Source organism: Protopterus annectens, chromosome 9.part0 (genome assembly GCF_019279795.1).
Source record: "Protopterus annectens isolate FY-2018-M chromosome 9.part0, PAN1.0, whole genome shotgun sequence".
In the NCBI taxonomy this organism is placed as follows: Eukaryota; Metazoa; Chordata; order Ceratodontiformes; family Protopteridae; genus Protopterus; species Protopterus annectens.
In genome coordinates this window covers 397,154,343-397,173,658 of record NC_056743.1, presented here as the reverse complement: position 1 = coordinate 397,173,658, position 19,316 = coordinate 397,154,343, and the positions used below count along the sequence as shown (strand labels likewise).

Below are 19,316 nucleotides of genomic sequence, written 5' to 3'. Positions count from 1 at the left end.
TTGAGGGAAAATGTTTCCTGTTGGGCCCTGGGGCATAACTGAGAGTTCCTTTATTAAGTCCGTCTGTAACCTGGTGAAGTGTACCAGGTAATTCAGCAATCACAAGGCGAAAGTTGTTGACAAATCTGTTCAAACCTTTGACTCTCTGTTGGGGGGATGGACAATGGAGCTCTCTTCTGCAAGCTCCTTCTTAATGGCTGCCTGCAGCAACCATAGCATCTACGGGGAATTTTGTAGAGGGCTGTCTTTCCGTAGGTTTACTAAGTATTTTATCCAGTCTTTTCGGGATAGGTTCCTCGGAGTCCAGTTCCTTCCATGCCCTGTGGGAGACAAGAACTATAAGCTCATCCACAGGGGTGAGTAACCCAAGATGTAGATGGGCCAGACCCGAAAGCTTCCAAAAACATCGATTCTTCCTGGGAAAGGTTTTGGGCAGACCAATAGCTTTTCTGGTGAAGCATCTCTAGGATGTCTCCAAATGAAAAATCTTCTGGTGGAGATTTGAAGAACCCTTCCCCCTCATAAAAGTCGGTGTTTTCTGTGAGGGATTCCTGTGGGGAATCCAGGTGCCTCCTCTTATCCGTTCCTTTATGAGGAAGCTTCCAAGTGGGAAGAGATGGGGAGCTCCATAAGCGGAACTATTTGGAAGGTCTTCTGGGCTGGCTGTCCCTGAGGTGGAGAATGTGAAGGCTCAAACTGGATCCAGAGAAGGAGCAAGGAACAGATCCCAAAACTGAAGAGTCGACACTACTCTCGGTTGAGAGAAGATCCTCTCCACCACCTCGAAGGCAGGGGGGGCCTAGACAGCCCAAGGACAATCCCTCTGGAGCATAGATTCCTGAACCAGACAATCCCCTAATCTTCCAGATCCCCCACTATGAGGGAGGAGTTGGAGCTGAACTATCAAGCATCGAAGCTCCAAGAGGATGGAATGGCTGTAAAAACTTATTTTTATTTATTTGCATTTGTTTACCAGGAAAGTCCATTTTAAATAGTCCACTTAAAATAAACAATGATACAATACAGAACATCTCATTGGATAACAAACAGGTGTTAAGTCACATTTGAGTGTAGGTGGAAGCTCAGACTTTGGAGTCAAAGTCAACCCCTAAGACCAGATGCCAATGCTTCAGCTCCGAGAGCAGTCGTGCTCCAACAGAGTCGAAGAGGATTGGATCAGGAAGGTAGCTGGAGTCTAAGTAGGAAGAACTGTTGGTTCAGACTTGTTGACTCTCAGGGCCTTAGGATCCATGGGCTCTGAAATGTATGGTCATATTGGAGGAGGAGTAACAACGGGAAGAAAAGCAGGCTGGTGGCTCACAGATCTGGTGGAGGACAGAGCTGGCAAAACCCCCATCTGGATCTGTAGTCTGAGGAATTTCCTCATCATCCTATCCACCTCCACTTCAGAAAGACTAAGAAAGGACCTAACGGAAGAGGATGTGGAGGATAGCCTACAGGACTTTCTGGGAGATTTCTGTAAAAAGGGTGACCTTAACCTCAGAGACACCAGTTCCAGGACGAATCTGGGAACACAGATCTGAGGCGACGTAGAGATAGACTGTTTTGGATCCGAATCCTTCAGATCCGACAATTTTGGAACCTTTTTGGGAGGTTCTGAAGATAAAGTCTGGAGGAGTCCTGGAAGGAGAGTTTTGGATCCGAATCCTTCAGATCCGACAATTTTGGAACCTTTTTGGGAGGTTCTGAAGATGAAGTCTGGAGGAGTCCTGGCAGGAGAGTATATGCAGTCTTCCCTGGGCTCCTTGGATTTTTTACTTGGTGTTTGATCCCCCGGAAGAAGTACCTGTGGAGGAATCTGAGACAGGGAGGAGACGTTTTAAAAAAAGTTAGCTCCTCCAACTGCTAACAGCCCTTTGACTGAAGGCTGCACAAATAGCACATGGGGAATCAGATGTGGTGAGCCTAAACAATAAATGCACTCCCTTGTAGACATCAGAATTAGGAATCTTATGCTCACAGGAAGTACATTTTTTAAATCTAGATGGTTTATCTGCATACCAGAAAAAATGGAAGAGTTAAGGCACAAATATATATTTTTTTTTTAAGGAAATATAAAGAAAGAAAAACTACCAGCAATGATAGTTAGGAGATATACCAACAGGTATACAGAAAGAGTAAAAACTACCAATGAGAAATTAAAAGAAATATCAAAAAGGTAACATTATACGGGTAAGAAGGAAATATATATACATACACACACACACACACACACATATATATATATATATATATATATATATATATATATATATATACACACACACACACATACATAAAGAAGAAAAATACCAGAGAAAAATATTAAAGATATAACAACACTCACAAACCCCAAAGGAGCTTGAGTGGTCAGGGACATTGTGGGTAAGGGAGGAGCTCGAGATTCTTATCCTAGAAGCTTTAGAAAGTGGCCAAGTCGGATATGAGGATCAGATGCAAACCCATTGGTTAAGGAAGAAATGAAAATGACAAAGTCAGATCAAAGCTTAACCCATGTCCATATACAACAGCAACTTGGATCTCTGGATGGGTAATAGAAAATGTACCCCAAGAATGCCCCTGTACTATTAATGGTCAAAAGGAGCTCCTAAATGCCTTATCACATGATGTGCCTCCTCAAATTATTTACGGTATGATCCCAGCTATTTTCACATGGGGTAATATATAATTATTGACCATGGGATGGGTAAGGCCACTCTAACACCATAAAATATAGGTTAATTCAGGCACCAAAATGGAAATTGGCCAGGCTTAAAATGGCCCACAAAGGCAGCTAGCTTAGTACTTACCTATGAACCTACAGGCTCGGCAGTGAGAATGCCTCTGGTTGTGATGGCTCCAGAACTGAAAGGGTCAGCAATGACTCAATCTGATCAGGTCTCAGCACCAAAGTCAATGGTGCCAAGGACAGCTTCTATACGAGTAAGTCAAAGTCTGGAATGGTCAACACTGATAACACAGCAGAAATAAGCTATGTCTCTGAAGACAAATTCAGACTTGGGATCAAAGCAGAAGTCAGTGACATAAACAGTGGCACCAATACACCTATGTCAATGCACAAGCCCAGGGAAGGAGCAATAGTTAAAGATGGATGGGGACATTCTATGTCGCTCTGGAAATAAAGGGGTAGGGAGAATGCCTATTTCAGTTAGTGCCTTGATCGATGCTTTCTTCATTTTGGCCCAATCAACATGCAAGGAGAGATGTGGAAAAACAGTGACACAGTCCAAGAAGATGTATGTGGGCTCATAATATCTTGACAGCTCTTCCTTGCAAACAAAACAAAAGAAAACAAAAAAAAAAAAAAAAAAAAAAACCAAAACTTTTTCTGTGAGGCAGCCTCAAATTTTCATGGCAGTTTAACACAGTGAGTATGACTGACTTCCTCCATATGTTAATACAGCAAACTACAACCACATTGTCCAAGTTGTACTTTTGGGGAGAGAGTCCAGTATTGCCTGGAAGGTGAAAAGAACTGTCTTCATTTCCAAAATGTAGTACAGCCTCAGCAGGTATCCAGATAACTTGAACTGTTTGCTATCCCATCCTAATACTAACTATATTACTAGAATCTGCCATTTATTAATTGTCTTTAAAATTTACTTAATACTCTAACTTGTACTTTGTCAGTTTGTGTTTCTTAACAGAAATGCACCTGGGTTGTGTCTGAAAAAGGTAAACTGACCAGGTCACTTCCTAGTTACCAGACTGTAAATAAGTAAATAAACAGTACCTGCTGCCATAAAAGTGGTTAGAAAGAAGGAGTTGCCTTTGCGCAAGTCTGGAAAAATGCATTCCCCACCAGAAGAGAGTCCTGCAAGCCTTGGAAATCTGAACTTGAGATAACAGGTATGAAATTTAAGACCACTGCGTTTGCAGCACCTACAACAACACTCTCATGTGAGACCTAATGCCCTTAGACAAAGATGACCAGAAACACATTCAAAGTCTAAAATTATAGATACCTTTGGTTGCAGGAACTGTAAACTTTCCACTGGCAGGCATGCTATGCTTGTAAGAATGTCCAAGCTGCAGTTGATGTATGTGAGCAGCTCCAAGGGGCTTAAGTGTGACTTTAAAAGGTTCACTGTGATGCCACAAGAGAGGAATATTGAGATTAGAGACTCCCTTTTCTGTAATCAGATTCTAAGCCACAGACACAGCTAGGAGTCAGTTAATTAAGTATGGCAATGCCTTGGCTACCTGAAAACCTCTGATACGCTGCAACTGTATAGATATGCATTTGAAAAACACTCTGTGTGAGTCTGAAAGGAAAGGCACAGAACTTGGAATATCTGGCTGTTACCCTTGGCAACTTTAGGTACCTCATGGGCTCCTTCACAATGGTGATGAGGAGAGACAGGCATCTTTTAGGTCCAAACACCACATCCTGTCTCCTTTGGATAAGCAAGGAAGGATGAACTGCACCATGACAATCCAAATGCTTTCTGCTTAGTTCTAAATCAGTATGAGGTCCTTTTTCCTATCTGGCACTAAAAAAAATATTTGTGATAAAATATTAAGCATTTCTGGCCTAATGGTATCTCTTAAATGATTCTTTTTCAGAGAAGACTTAGGACCGCCCTTCCTGCTAACAAATCTGATGAGGAAGTGTATTAGACAAGGGAAGAGATTAATGGACTTTTGCAACCTCTAGATATAAGAGTCCTAATCTAGATGTCAGGTAGAGTGACAAACCACTCCAGACTGCCTCCACAGTGGGACAGTCATACAAGGCCTCAGGGCTTCTGCTGATGTCCACACGAAGGATGGGTATGACTGCCCAAAGACTGCCAAGAGCCCTTACTTTGGGTCTGCAAACTTTCTTGAAGTTACTCTAGTTTCTTGGCTACTACCCAGATTGCTACCGATTCCTTTCTTGTGTGCCAGTTCTAAACCAAATTTATCACTGACTTCTGTACATCCCAGAAAAGAAGCACTGAGGCAGCTGAAATATAATGGCTCTCAAGAGTGAGGGATTTACCTTCCTTCTCCAAAAGTCTCGTCACATTGAATATAAAATACTACAGTCCTTAAAAGTGGACTGTATAACAATTGCCTCACTTCCCAGTGAAGTCCAGCCAATGAATCCAGATACTTTTGCACACAGCAGTGCTATAGCCCATGTCATTGGCTGAATGCTCTGTTATATTACATAGAACTGGCAACATCATGATGAATCAGGGAAAACACAGTTGAAGAATGGAACAACTTAAGTGGTCCACCTAGCAACTGCTGCACAGTGTAGCACATTTCATCGGAAATGTCACACTCAAAATGCACAATATGCAAAAAAAAAAAAAATTGTAGCAGAGCACCCTTAGGAAATACAGAAAGGATACTTACACCTACTTCAGTAACCTGTCCACTACTCTATACTCCTTACATCTGGGCTCAACAGTGCTGAAGCTTAGGGAAGCTGCAGAAAAAAGGGTCTCAGGGCTTAGGCACTGCTGACTAAAACAAATACATTCTTTAAAACCAAAAGATGTTGTCAGCCTTTTGGGAAAATAAACTATCATATCAGGGTTTTCCAAGGCTGCTTTAATGGCATTCTCTCAAGATATCCATAAATAGAGGGGGTATCCACGACTACTGCATAGATCTACACACCCTCTGTAACTTCTTTTGGGAGTAAGACACAAAGTTGGTGGGCAATCTCCCTTCTTGGTGTAAAAATTCTAAATATTTCTAAAATTTTGGAGGAGGAGGAGTCAGCATTCTTATCATCATCCATGTCTGTTTTGGTAGACTCTGGTGGAGACTCCATGTGCTTGCTCTTGCACTTGACCCACTCCAGCATCTTCACAGTGAAAGTGTCAAAGGACGAGAAAAACTTTTTTTTTGGAGTAGATGCCACAGCAGTGGGTTGTAGAACACCTGAGACCTTTTAATCCTGCCATATTAGACATGTTAAGATTAAGGGTCTTGGCAGAGGCTGATTTGGCTTAACTTGTAGTTCCAGCATCAAGGAAAGGAAAGGAAAGGTGCTGATGAGAAACAATACACATTGACTCTAACAGTTATCTCAGTGTTGAGAAGCCCAGTGCTGTAAAACTCTGGGCTAAGTACACTATGTGGAACATTGGTACCAAACATTCTGTCAGTGACACTGGCATTGAGACCTCAAGTACTAACATCACTATAGAAAGCATCATCATTAACAGTTTACATGTAGTCAGCAGTGATACTGATAACACACATGAAGTCTGTAAACTTTCTAGCAACTCATACAGTGCCTACATTAACACCTTAAAGGTGAGCACTGACATGATCATAATCTATACTGAGGAGTTTGAAACTGGCATCCTGTGGCACCAGTGCAAAACAAGAAATATAAAATGTACTGGTAAAAATAATGTCCTGAATTTCCTGGTTCTAAAATAAAGTTGGCCCTTAAACATAAGATAAAGGCCCCTGCCTTGAGCTTCCAGCAGGTCCACCTGTCAACTCTCATAATCAGTTTTGGGAACAGGGGAAGCTCTAGGAACAAGATGCCTACAGGACAGATAGGCAAGGGGACTTCCTTGCTAAAACTGGAAGCAAAAGTCTAAAACATTTTGAGTCAACATCACCAGGCAAACAGATTCCACTAAAGAGTCAATAACTTTTACCCTCATTTTCCATACTATTTCGTCCATAACTTTATAAGGAGCAGTGACTGTCTGAACATGGCTAGGGGAACTGACTTTGTGGCATTAGATTTGTCTTATGAAAACTGGAACAATGCAAAGGAATGCTTCCTAGGGGAAAGAGAAGATGGACAACTAGATTTTCAGATGAATCCTTAGCAGAAAAAAAAAAAAAACTATCAAAATGCACCAGCACTAGAACCTTTTTATTATGGCATAAAAATCCTTTTTATAATGACCATTCCTTTCATACACAGCAATAAATCCCTGACTGCCACAATGATGATCAGTGTTGAACTAGTGGAAATCTCACTGGAGGGGACAGCCTAGAGAATATAAGTGTGAGTTACCACTGCTGTCTTACCCATCATGGGAGCAAGGAGGTGGTTCTGACTCTCCACCTATGGGTAACCTAAACACAGCATTATAAAATGCAACTTTGTTAGTGGTGCAAGCTGGAGTAGCAGCCAGGGAAAGCATGTACATCAGAGGTACGCATGAGAACCTCACCTAGTCTGGGAGATGCCTGGCTCCTTACCAGATAGAGGAACAAACCTATAAATGGGGAGAAGGCAGAGGAGTCATCATATAAAAAGATTTGGTAACTGTGACTCTGAAGAAGTTTGCTAAATATTTCAAGCCCCTTTCCTTTTCATAGCTGTATTCCCAGGCTATATCTTGTTCCAAAAGCTTTCTTAGAAACACTGCTATCTAAGAAATATTAAGTACAAACTCTGCAAGCTACAGCATCGCTCCCCAATACCTCTGTGATGCCTGCTTGTTTTCTGACTTTGTCAACTGTATAACTGTTTTGTCATTCTGTAATAAGATCCACGTGTTTCATACCTGTCATTCTTACTCTTCCTTTGCACTTAACTTGATATAGTGCTGTCTCAGCAGCAGCTGTAACAGTTTCCAGCCATGGTGTGCTTGTGCCTGACCCCACAAAGATATAATAGCAATTATTTTACAGCACTTTCTGTGCCTCTGATTACTTGTAGTACGGCTCTGTGGAACAGATCCTATTGCAAGTCTTAGGGACTATAGCTGTTCAACACCATACTAAACCTGCATAATATGAGCTAGAAACCCTGATTTGCATACAGTACTAAAAACTTAGATGATGGCATGCTTGCAACCCTTTTTCTTAACTGTAAACAATGGGCAGTGCTCTCTCTAAATCATTTCATTCAGATCTTTCTGAATCGATAAAAACATGAATCTTACCCTGTATTACAAAAGTAACCACACTATCCATCAATTCTGTTATAAAAAATTGGTTCTTAATGGCACATAAGTTTTCTGTTCACTTTAATTTCTACTCTTTTCTACTCCTGAGAGTTATGAGTGCTTTCTTTGGTGCACATATCTTTGGGGATAACACTAATTTTTATTTTTATGTGATATACTCCAAGTAAACTTCCTAAGTTTGTAAATAAATCAGCAGAATTTTATAGGATGTCATGGGTCTATATTATAGTATCGAAGTTTTTAAACTTTGAATGCTATAATATCGACCCGTTTTTGTCGTAAACTCAAAATAGCGAAGCCACGGAACGTTGAAATCTTACCTAGGGTAAGATTTCAGTTGTCTGTTCCATGGCTTCGCTATTTACTCTACTGTGGTGGGAAGGTTACGGACCGGGGTAAGGTAAGTATGCGAACGGAGGTTACAGACCGGGTCAAGGTAAGTGTGGGAACGAATTGGGGTAAGGTGAGTGTGCGATACTTAGCGACATTAGGGTTAGGGAGCGGGTAAGGTGAGTGTGCGGTAGTTAGGGGATTTAGGGTTAGGGAGCAGGTAAGGTGAGTGTGTGGCAGTTAGGGACTTTAGGGTTAGGGTTGGGTTAAGGTGAGTGGATAGGTAGTACTGCAGGGTTAGAATTATGGTTTTAAGTGTATGTGTGTGGTTTATTTATTTTGGTGTGCTTGTGTTGTGTGTTTGTGTTTCTTTGCTGTTCTGTATGTTCAATATTTTGTGGTTTAGATATTTTAGGTATGATGAAATAGCGTTCGCTATTTAAATCGTACGACAGGGTAATATAAACGTGATGCCACTGCAATGGCTCTACACAAATTCGGAGATGTCACTGTGACTGTGCCTGTACACATGCATTTTGCTTTTACACATTGATGTCACATTACCAATCACAGCTTCTCACAAGTCAAATAATCCCTAGTATTAGGATAATTTACTTCTTTGAGTGCTACAATTTGAGAAAGATCTTGAATGACTTATTTTTATACTTCAGTGTCAGCAATCTTTGACACAATGGCTCTACCCTATGACCAGGGTATGATAACAATGTGCATAGCACTGTTCAGAACATTTGAAGCCCAGTGCTTCAAAAGTATCTCCAAAGTAACATACTCTAGATCCCTGTATAGCTTAAATTCAACATTTGCTTATTAGTGCTCACAGTTTTTGCCAACAATCTAACTTGTATTCTTGTATCATCACTACTGTTGCATTTTCAGACTGTGCCAACCAGAACTGTTTGATGGCACTACCTATTTTTATAATTGTGTTCAAGAGCATACAAATTGTTTTGAACACACTTATCTTTGCTGTTTGATATTATTTTCAAGCACAGATTCCACAAAATGTATTAAAGCAGGTCAGCTTTTCCTGTTGCGTTTACAGTGCCATGCAATTAATACAAGAGGTCTGAATTTCAATTGTCTAAGCATTTCTTGTCTCCATTATTGTTACTGTGCATTGTCTCAAAGCTCTCTTTTCCACATTCATTACTTCTGCAACATTTTCCAACTTAATTTCTCATTTTGACTTTTTTATTTGACTTGCATTTTATGTTACACATTTCCTTGGGTAGTTCTTTGTTCTTAACTGTATAATATCTCATGTGCTCTTCCCATATCCACATCTGGTTCTGTTAATAGTTTACCCCTTATTTCATAATTTCTTATACAATAATCTAGTCCGATACTTGCTAAAATAAATAAAACATTCACTCTATAAACAATCATGGTTTTGTTCTTTAGCTTAGTAACATAAATAGCTGCAGTCTCCTTAGGCTCTTGCACCTTGTACAGAAGCAAAAGATGAAAAAAATGACAAGTTCTTTCTAAGCTCAAAATAATTACTGAACTGTTCTTCTCTGCTATCTGTCCACCTTCTGTACAAGAAAAGTACAAGTTAAATATGTTTTAGGTTTCTGCACCGATAACGTGCAGAAATGTGGTACACTGTCTTTTGAAACTTCTCAGCTAACCTACTCGTAATGAAAAACAAACTGAATTTCTAGATCCAAACCTTCCAGTTTTCAGCTAACTTTCCTTTTAGTAAGATAATCCCTGGTGGTTGCATATGTAGCATATTCCACCGTAAATTATACTTCTCTACTTCCAAACATACACTATTGAAAGTAAATATATTTCTTCACTTCTTCATATATATTTCTGTATTTTGATTTGCTGTGATTTGGTGGTTATGTACAGAAAGGCTGGGCTAGCAAGTACGGTTGATGCACGGATTCAACAAACTTGATATAAAATGAAAAAAGCAATCCAGCACCCGAAAGATGGTAGCAAAAAAAGTTTAATGTAACCAGACCGGTTTCAGCAATGTGCTTTCATCAGTGCTTTTACATTAATTGCAATTCTGAGGCTACTAGTTGTAGAAAATCCAACAAAGCAGTGATGACATCATTTCCTGTAGACAAGAAATCAATGAAGAAATAAAAAATAAATAATATATATAAATAAAGTAATTATATAATATTAAGCAAATACAAATGAGTATAAACATATATTGATCTGAGAAGCTAGATGGCATATTACAGTTTATCATTTAAACCAGGTGAAAAAAGACCACCTAATTTAACAATCCATCTCTTTTCTTTAATATTTAATAAATTATGCCATCCAGTCTTGAAAGATCTATTTCCATTACGACAGAACCATACAGGTCGATATTTGTGATGTACAAAAGGTCTGTGAAGAATTAAAGAAACATGAGGACTCAACCAATTTTCAGGAGCTTTTGAGCCGACTTTCCAGAGAACTGCTAATTTTTGAAAAAGGCCTTAAGGATAAGAAATTACACAAATTCTCTAGAGACATGGACAATTATGAGAGGGGGAAACCTTTTGAATCATAGAGGATTGTCAGGTTTGTGGAGGGTACTAATAATCCCATCCATACATGTAAGAAAAGGCCTAGGTCTATTTTAAAAAAGGGCACACCATTTAGCACAAGCTCGGGGGATTAATCTTCCACCACAGATACTGAATCTACCAATATCAGTGATTCCCCAGTCTCCAAGAGAGGTCGTAGTGCAGATCACCCTTTAGGAACAGAAGACACAGGGGGGGACGCAAACACACAAATAAGAATGATAGAGCAACTTTTTCTATCCATGGTCCAATAAATCCAGATTGTTCTAGTGTGCACAATATATCTCGTTATGTTTTAACATCCATTGAGGAATTGCTGTTAAATAAAAGTCTTGGTTTTATTCCGGGTTTCTTTGTGGACGAGAGTACTTTTGTTTCAGATGTATTGGATTTTTGTAGAAAAATTAATCTCAAATTGTTTTTTTGATCAACAGGCACCAACTCAAAGATCTACTGAATTTAGATTTTTCAAATTCAACTTCAGTCCACCTATGGATAAACACGTAGCCATATTTCAACAGGCTGTCATTAAGGATTTACATCACCGATTGGGGTCTTGGTAAAATCTTAGACACAACTTAAACAGAACCAAGCAACAGGCCGTCATGGATCTTAAGGGGAATCCTGACATTACCATTCTCCCTGCAGATAAAGGTGGCGCCATAGTAGTCATGGATTCCAGTTATTACTGGGCAGAGGGAATTAGACAAGTTTCTAACACTCAGCATTATTTGAGCATGCCTACTGACCCCACCCCTAACTTCAAAAAAGAAACTGATGCATTTTTACAATTAGCAGTAGAGGAAGGTATTATCAATATCAAGATCAAAATTCAGTTAACAGTCCAGGATCCTGCAAAACAATATCTGTACTTATTGCCTAAGATTCATAAATCTTATAATACTCCACCAGGAAGACCTATTGTTTCAGGTATAGGCTCACTTACTGAACCATTGTCCGTTTTTTTGACACAACACTTAAAACCTTTATTATCTCATGTCAGGGCCAGATTGCAAGATACCACTGAGTTTTTACAAATAGTGTCTGAATCCCAATTGGAACCACATTGGTTGATGTGCACTTTAGATGTTAAATCACTATATATATGTACCCCACATTGGGCTGGTCTGAGGGCACTGCAGAACTAACATCTACAGTCCGGGCTTTAACACCTTATTAATCTGTATGGCAGAGCATGTTCTCACCAAGAATGTTTTTTATTTTCAAAATCAATGTTACTGGCAGATCCAAGGTACTGCCATGGGAGCATCGTTTGCACCAATATATGCTGACTTGTTTATGGGGTATGTTGAAGAACAAATCATTTATAATGAATCACACAATCTGTATCTGTCAGAAACTGACATCTGGAGACGTTACCTAGATGATTGTTGGCTTGTGTGGAGAGGTGGCAGTGAGTACCTTATGGAATTTATTGAATATCTCAATGGCAGTAAGTGGGGAGGTTGAATTTACTGTAAACCATAACCCGCATAATATTGAGTTTTTGGATGTTCATTTACACATAGAACCTGATAATACTTTACGTACTACGGTCCATAGAAAATATCCGCAATATAATAGCTTACTGCATGCTTCTAGTCTTCACCCTAAGCACATTATCAGAAACATTCCTAAATCACAGTTTATGAGAATCAAGATAATCTGTTCATCACAACAAGACCTTGCTATTTGTCAGAATGACCTTTCCAATAGATTCATGCAGACGGGATACAATAAACATGATGTTAATTCTGCATTACAATGGACTAAAAACAAATCTAGGGATAACCTGTTGACATATAAACATAAAGTCACTAGTTCCAACCAGGAGAAGCCTAGGCTTGTAACTACTTTTGGTAGAAATACTGATCAATTGATAGATGTTATTAATAAGTATTGGAACATACTTAAAACCAATACGTGTTTGGATGACTGGTTAGGAGACAGATGTCTTTTCTCTTATCGTAGAGGCAAAACTCTTGGGTCTCACTTTTCTCATTACAAGAGAACCATATCTCAGGACACTGTATTACAACAAACCACGCTATCTGGGGAAAAACTGGTTGGATGTTACCCTTGTGGTCATTGTTCCTTTTGTAAATACGTGTTTAAGACCAAAAATGCCACCAGTAAGAATACCGGTCAACTGTATAATATTAATTGCTTTGCAAATTGCAGTACCGATTGGGTTATATATTTGGCTACATGTACGTGTCAAGCTTTCTATATTGGACAAACCTCTAAATTCAGAGTTCGCATGTCTGAACATCTGGGAGACATCAGAAATGCCAGACCCACCAATGCCTTATATAGACACCATTTGCCACATAAAACAGCCACTTTCATCTTCACATTTATTGATAAAATTTCAGGAAATAGATCTTTCAAGACTGGATGGCATAATTTATTAAATATTAAAGAAAAGAGATGGATTGTTAAATTAGGTGGTCTTATTCCACCTGGTTTAAATGATAAACTGTAATATGCCATCTATCTTCTCAAATCAATATATGTTTATACTCATTTGTATTTGCTTAATATTATATAATTACTTTATTTATATATATTATTTTTTTTTTCTTCATTGGTTTCTTGTCTACAGGAAATTATGTCATCACTGCTTTGTTGGATTTTCTACAAATAGTAGCCTCAGAATTGCAATTAATGTAAAAGCACTGATGAAAGCACATTGCTGAAACCGGTCTGGTTACATTAAACTTTTTTCGCTACCATCTTTCGGGTGCTGATTTGGTGGTTATGTCAGGATAGTAAGTAAATGACAATGACTAGCTTCCATTAGGTCTTTAAAAACAGTGAACACTCAAGAAGACAGTGACTTGCAACTTCCTGTAGAATTAGAATTTACAGCAATATACCTCAGTATTATACCCTTAATTTGAAAGTGTATGGTACTATGTCAACACGTTACAGAACACACACACGAGATTTGAAATTTGTTTTAAGAATGAAAACATAAATGGGATGTGTCAAATACACAGTAAACATGAAAGTTTATTCTTACCATAAGATTTAGTTTCATCTGGGCTCAGATAAATTTTCTGCTTGGTAGGCTGTTCATAAACAAAAATCTGGTAGCGGTGATAGCCAGTTTTGCTTGGAGGAGTAGGACGTCTATAGTCTGGAACACAAAAAAGTCTAATGCTTAACACCAAACTGCAGACGTCTTCTGCACCCAGAAACCACAGCATCACTCAGTCTTCCAGCAATATTTAACCCTGGGTATGTAAGCAGACAAGTAAGAATGGACTATACTTGTGTAATCCACTTCAAAAATGAGTATTTAAATCATTACACAAGTATAACCTTCAACTGTATATATACTCAGCCCTTGTCTTTGATTGATTGTCCATGTTTCAACCCCTTATTTTAATTGATAGTTCATGTTACATGCAAAATAATGCACTATTTACAGAAAATTATACATCTGTACTTGAGCTTTCATAAGATTTTAAGCCAAAGGAACACTGCACTTATTAAGCAATATTTTTTTCTCAGTTTTCTAGTACAATACAATGGAAGACTAGAAAAATACATATGCCTCAGAAATAAGACTGTATACAATTTGCACAGACTTTGGAAAATATTGGTCAGTCTATAGAGAACAGTCCTTACCTTTTCATGACACAATTCAGCACTCTAACAATTGTTTTGAATGCACTTTCTCTCACCATGAGAAAACACAGATCTTAAATCTTGGGAACCTCATTTAACATAAAAAAATCAGCATAAAGTACCACAGAATCTGACCATTACTGCTATTATAGTAGATGACATTATTGTTGGAGGCAATAGTGAAGACAAACACAAAAGAAATCTCAGAAAAGTTCTAGACTGTGCACGTGATGTAAATCTCAAACTTGAATCCTCAGATATGTAAATCCAAACTGAAAGAAGTTACTTATATGGAATTAGAAGTTATGTACTCACCATAACGTTCCATCTGAGTAGGTGTATTCATTTGTCTGCAACCTGTGGGTTATGGATCCGATATCGGATCCGAACCGGCATGGTTTTCCAGCTATGGATCCAAGCTCTCAGCTCCTCCCCTCACCCATAATGCCCTGCTCTACCCTCATGACCTCAGATCGAGTTTGCCAAAGCAACAACACCCTGAAAAGGGTAACATAGAATATGCAGGAAACTGAAAGGCCAGGGGGATAGGAGGGCGGGATGGTTGCAGACAAATGAATACACCTACTCAGATGGAACGTTATGGTGAGTACATAACTTCTAAATCTGAAGTAGGATATTCATTTGTCTGCAACCTGTAGGACAGAGTCCCCAGCTACCTGAATCTTGGGCGGCCATCATGGAAGGATATTCCGGAGCACCGAGCCAAAGGATGCTCTACCCCTAGATGCAAGATCCAACTTATAGTGGGAAATAAAAGTATGAGATGAAGCCCACGTGGCTGCTGCACAAATATCATCTAGAGGAATCCTAGCCTTGAAGGCTGCCGAGGTAGATACTGACCGGGTTGAATGGGCATGAACACCCTCCGGTGCGGGCCTTCCTGAAGCTTGATAAGCCAATAATATGCACTGTGAAATCCAGCGGGACAGAGAAACTTTAGAAATTGGCTTGCCCAAATTAAATTTTGCAAAGGAAATAAACAACTGGTCGGATTGCCTATGACCAGCCGTCCTGTTCAGATAAAATCTAAGTTGCCTGTGAACATCTAATGAATGTAGCTTATATTCACCTTTGTTTCCATATTTAGGAAGAAAACAGGAAGGTTAATGGACTGATTGATGTTTGCTTCAGAAGCGACTTTAGGAAGAAAGGACGGGTTGGTCCTGAGGTAGACACGGTCCGGATGAAATACCAAGTAAGGAGGTTTAGCTGATAATGCTTGAAGCTCAGAAACTCTCTTGGCCGATGTAATGGCTACCAAAAGGCTGTCTTGTAGGACAAGAATTTGAGATCTACCGTGGCGCTGGCTCGAAAGGAGGCGGTCAAGGCCTGTAGGACCAGAGAGGGGTCCCAAGGAGGAACTGCTTGTTTTATAGGGGCCTGAGAAGAAAAGTACCTTTAAGAAAATTTTACACAATTTGGCTGACATAAGAGGATTAGAGTCGTGGCCAATGTGATAATGAGAAATTGCCGCCAGTTGTACTTTGACTGTGGAACTGCTGGCACCATCGTTAAAGAGAGTGGTTAGAAAGTCAAGCACTAAAGGAAGAGGAACCGTGAAGGGATTCAGGCCTTGCCGCTCCGCCCACAAAGAAAACGTTTCCACTTGCTTGTAAACCTTTCTAGTGGATGGTTTATGAGCTGCCACCAAAATTGCCTTAACCGGTGACGAAATACCGGGAGTCCTAATCAAGAGTGGAACTGGAGCAGCCAAGCGGTCAGCTTCAGGTTGTCCAGATTCGGAGGAGGAATGCAGGATGGATGGGATATCAGATCCGGGATGGGATCTAGAATCCAAGGAGGATTCACCGAGTGAGACCTTAGGAAGGGGAACCAGATCTGTCGAGGCCAAATGGAGCAATGAGAATCATTCTGCAACCCACCCGAGAGGCTTTCTGAAGAACTTGGAGCATCAGAGGTAAGGGTGGATAAGCATACAGAAGACCGGGTGGCCAAGCATGCACCAGAGCGTCTCTTGGGGTACCTCCGGAGGAGGTATCAGAGCGAAAAACTGTCGCACTTGGTGTTTGAGGGAGAGGCAAAAAGATCGCATGAGGGGTTCCCCACCATGCGAATATGCCCGCTACTTGACAATTGAGAGACCACTCGTAAGGGGTCAGAATGGTGCGACTGAGCTTGTCCGCTAGGATGTTGGACCGACCCGAAATGTGCGTTGCTATTAGAAAGCGGTTGGTGGAGATTGCCCATTCCCAAACTCTCATGGCTTCTCGACAAGAGGGTAAGACCTTGTTCCCCTTGCTTGTTGATGTACCAGACAACAGACATGTTGTCCGATTGAATCGCAATTGTTCCCAAGGGAAGAAAGTCCTGAAGTGCTAGCAACGCTAAGAGCACTGCTCTCATCTCTAGAACATTGATATGCAGTAAGGTCTCTGAATCGTCCCACGTGCCTTGGACGGTCCGGCCCACAAAGTGCCCCCCCCACCCGAGGCGGGAGGCGTCCGTGGTCACCGTGGCGAGAGGGGGAGAAGCACAAAATGGGCGGCCTCTGTGGAGATCCGGGGAGTGGAGCCACCACAAGAGGGACCGCTTGCAAGCCTTGCTGATCGCTATGGGATGATGCATGGGGAGAGCAAGGTATGACCACTGTACTAAGAGCGTCCACTGTAGAATGCGCATATTGAGCCTGGCAAGAGGAAGAAGTGATATAGCTGATGCCATGGACCCTAGAGCCCTCAGGACCAACTCCGCCGGAACAGAACTTGAGTGGAGAATGGCCTGCACCTGGAGCTGCAGATTTTGAACTCTGTCCGCAATGAGGAAGGCTCAGAACTCCTTGTGTCTAGCCTGGCCCCTATAAAATCTAAGAGCTGTGTGGGCGCCAGGTTGGATTTCTTTGTATTTATTGTGATGCCCAGAAAAGGAGCAAGATGGAGAAAGGAGTCTCGCGCCAATAAGAGTAGATGCCTTGTTGGGGCGGTAAGAAGCCAGTCGTCCAGGTAGGGAAAGACCTGCACCCCCTGAAGCCTCAGGTGGGCCGCTACCACTGCTAATACTTTGGTGAACACCCTGGGGCTGTGGTGAGACCAAAGGGAAGGACCCGAACTGGTAGTGACTGGCTCCCAGCCGAAGCGGAGAAACCTCCTGGAGCGCCTGTCCATCAGGATGTGGTAGTACGTCCTTGAGGTCTATCGAGCACATCCAGTGATTTTCTCCCAGAAGGGGAGAATAGATTGCAGAGTGACCATTCGAATTTTTCTTTGGGGACTGCCAGATTCAAGAGAGAGAGGTCTAGGATTGGTCTTAGTTCCCCGTCTTCTTTGGCACTAAAAGAATCTGGAGTAGAACCCTGATCCGATCTGGTCTGGGGGGACGGGCTGGATGGCTCTTTTCTTTAGCAGATGGCCAATTTCTGCCAAAGCGGCCTCCCGCTGACCGGTGGGACGCCTGGGAGGATTTCAACTTTGGAAGGTGAAGGAAAGGGATGCGATATCCTCTGGATATGATCTGGAGAACCCAGCGGTCCGATGTTATGGACTCCCATGCCGCTAGGTGCCCCGAAAAACGTCCCCCGACTGCCTCCAGAGTGGAGCAGTCGGGCAACCCCTCAGGGTTGCTGCGGGCCGTTCAGAGAAAGGTTCCTGGACCCGAGTTTCTGGGAGCCCCTCTGCCTCTAGGGCGGCGTCCTCCCTGTCCTCCTCTGCCACGGAAGGACTGGTTGTCCGAGCAGGCTGGGACGGGTGCGACGTTCGGAACCACATCTTCTTCTGACCCTTTTGGTTCCTAGAATAGGGCCTCTGGGGTGCAGAGAAGCGGATTCCGACGGCAGACAGCGTCTTCCCGTCCTTCTCGCTCTGGGTCAACGTCGCGAACGGTTTTGCCAAACAGAGCAGAACCATCAAAGGGGCGTCGCAAATGACGCTTTGAAGGGCTCAGAAAAATCGCAGTGACGGAGCCAGGCCTGACGTCTAGTGACTAGTCCTGTCCCCGCAGCTCTAGCGGCGCCTTCCGTTGCATGGGAGAGTAGCCGCATAGAAGTATTAGTAACTGACCTAAGAGTGGCCATACGGGTGGAGTGCAGAACCCTGTCCTCCTCCGAAATGGACTCTGGGGGGGATGCAGCGTATTCTTTAATAAGATCTCGCTGCATCCTAATGACATGTGCCAAGTAGTTCAGCGCCCTTACCGAGAAGGTCGCTGAACTAAACATCCGCTTCCCCAAGCGGTCCATCATCCGAGACTCCTTGCTCGGGGGATGGACTGAGGGACTCTCCTGAGCCAGTTCCCTCTTGGTGGCCGCCGTCAACATGGCATCTACCGGAGGCCCCTTACTCCAATGGGCCCGGTCGGACGGTGGGCTAAGGATCCTATCTGGCCTCTTGGGAATTGGCTCCACGGTGTCCGGTTCCTTCCACGCCCTGGTGGTAATAAGGTCCACCAGGGGGTCGGCAGGGGGGACACCCAAGAGGTAGACGGGCCCGCTTCAAATGCCTCCAAGAACACGGACTCGTCCGAGGAAGACTTGGGGCAGACCACCCCCTTATACGGAGCATTTCCATGATGTCTCCAAATGAGACATCCTCGGGGTGACCGTGGGGAGCCTTCCCTTCCTCCAAGTCCGTGTCTTCTGTGAGAGACTCGGGAGTCAATGTGCCTCCTTTGCACGTATGCTTGCGAGGGACATCCTCTGGGGGCTGTCAGAGGAGTCCTCACAAGCAGCAATTTGTTCCATAGGAGCAACTTGGGGCACAGAAGCGGGCTGTCCCAGGGGCCGGATGGTGGAAGCCTGGCCCAGTGCAGAGGGAGCGGGACGGAGCCGGAACAAGTGCCGGGGTCCGGAGACCCTCAACAGGGCCCTCTCCACTACATCAAACGCCGAAGGGGAGCCGACCTCGACCAAAGGATCCGA

At 42.2% G+C, this 19,316-nt stretch overlaps 1 long non-coding RNA gene across 1 annotated transcript in view; it reads right to left on the bottom strand.

Annotated features, from left to right (window-relative positions):
- LOC122811231 overlaps nt 1-19,316 on the bottom strand; it is a 1,439,925-nt gene that overhangs the window by 964,143 nt on the left and 456,466 nt on the right. Inside the window, exon 2 of the long non-coding RNA XR_006366228.1 lies at nt 13,815-13,931. This is a non-coding gene — a long non-coding RNA (uncharacterized LOC122811231). The remainder of the gene's footprint in view (nt 1-13,814; nt 13,932-19,316) is intronic.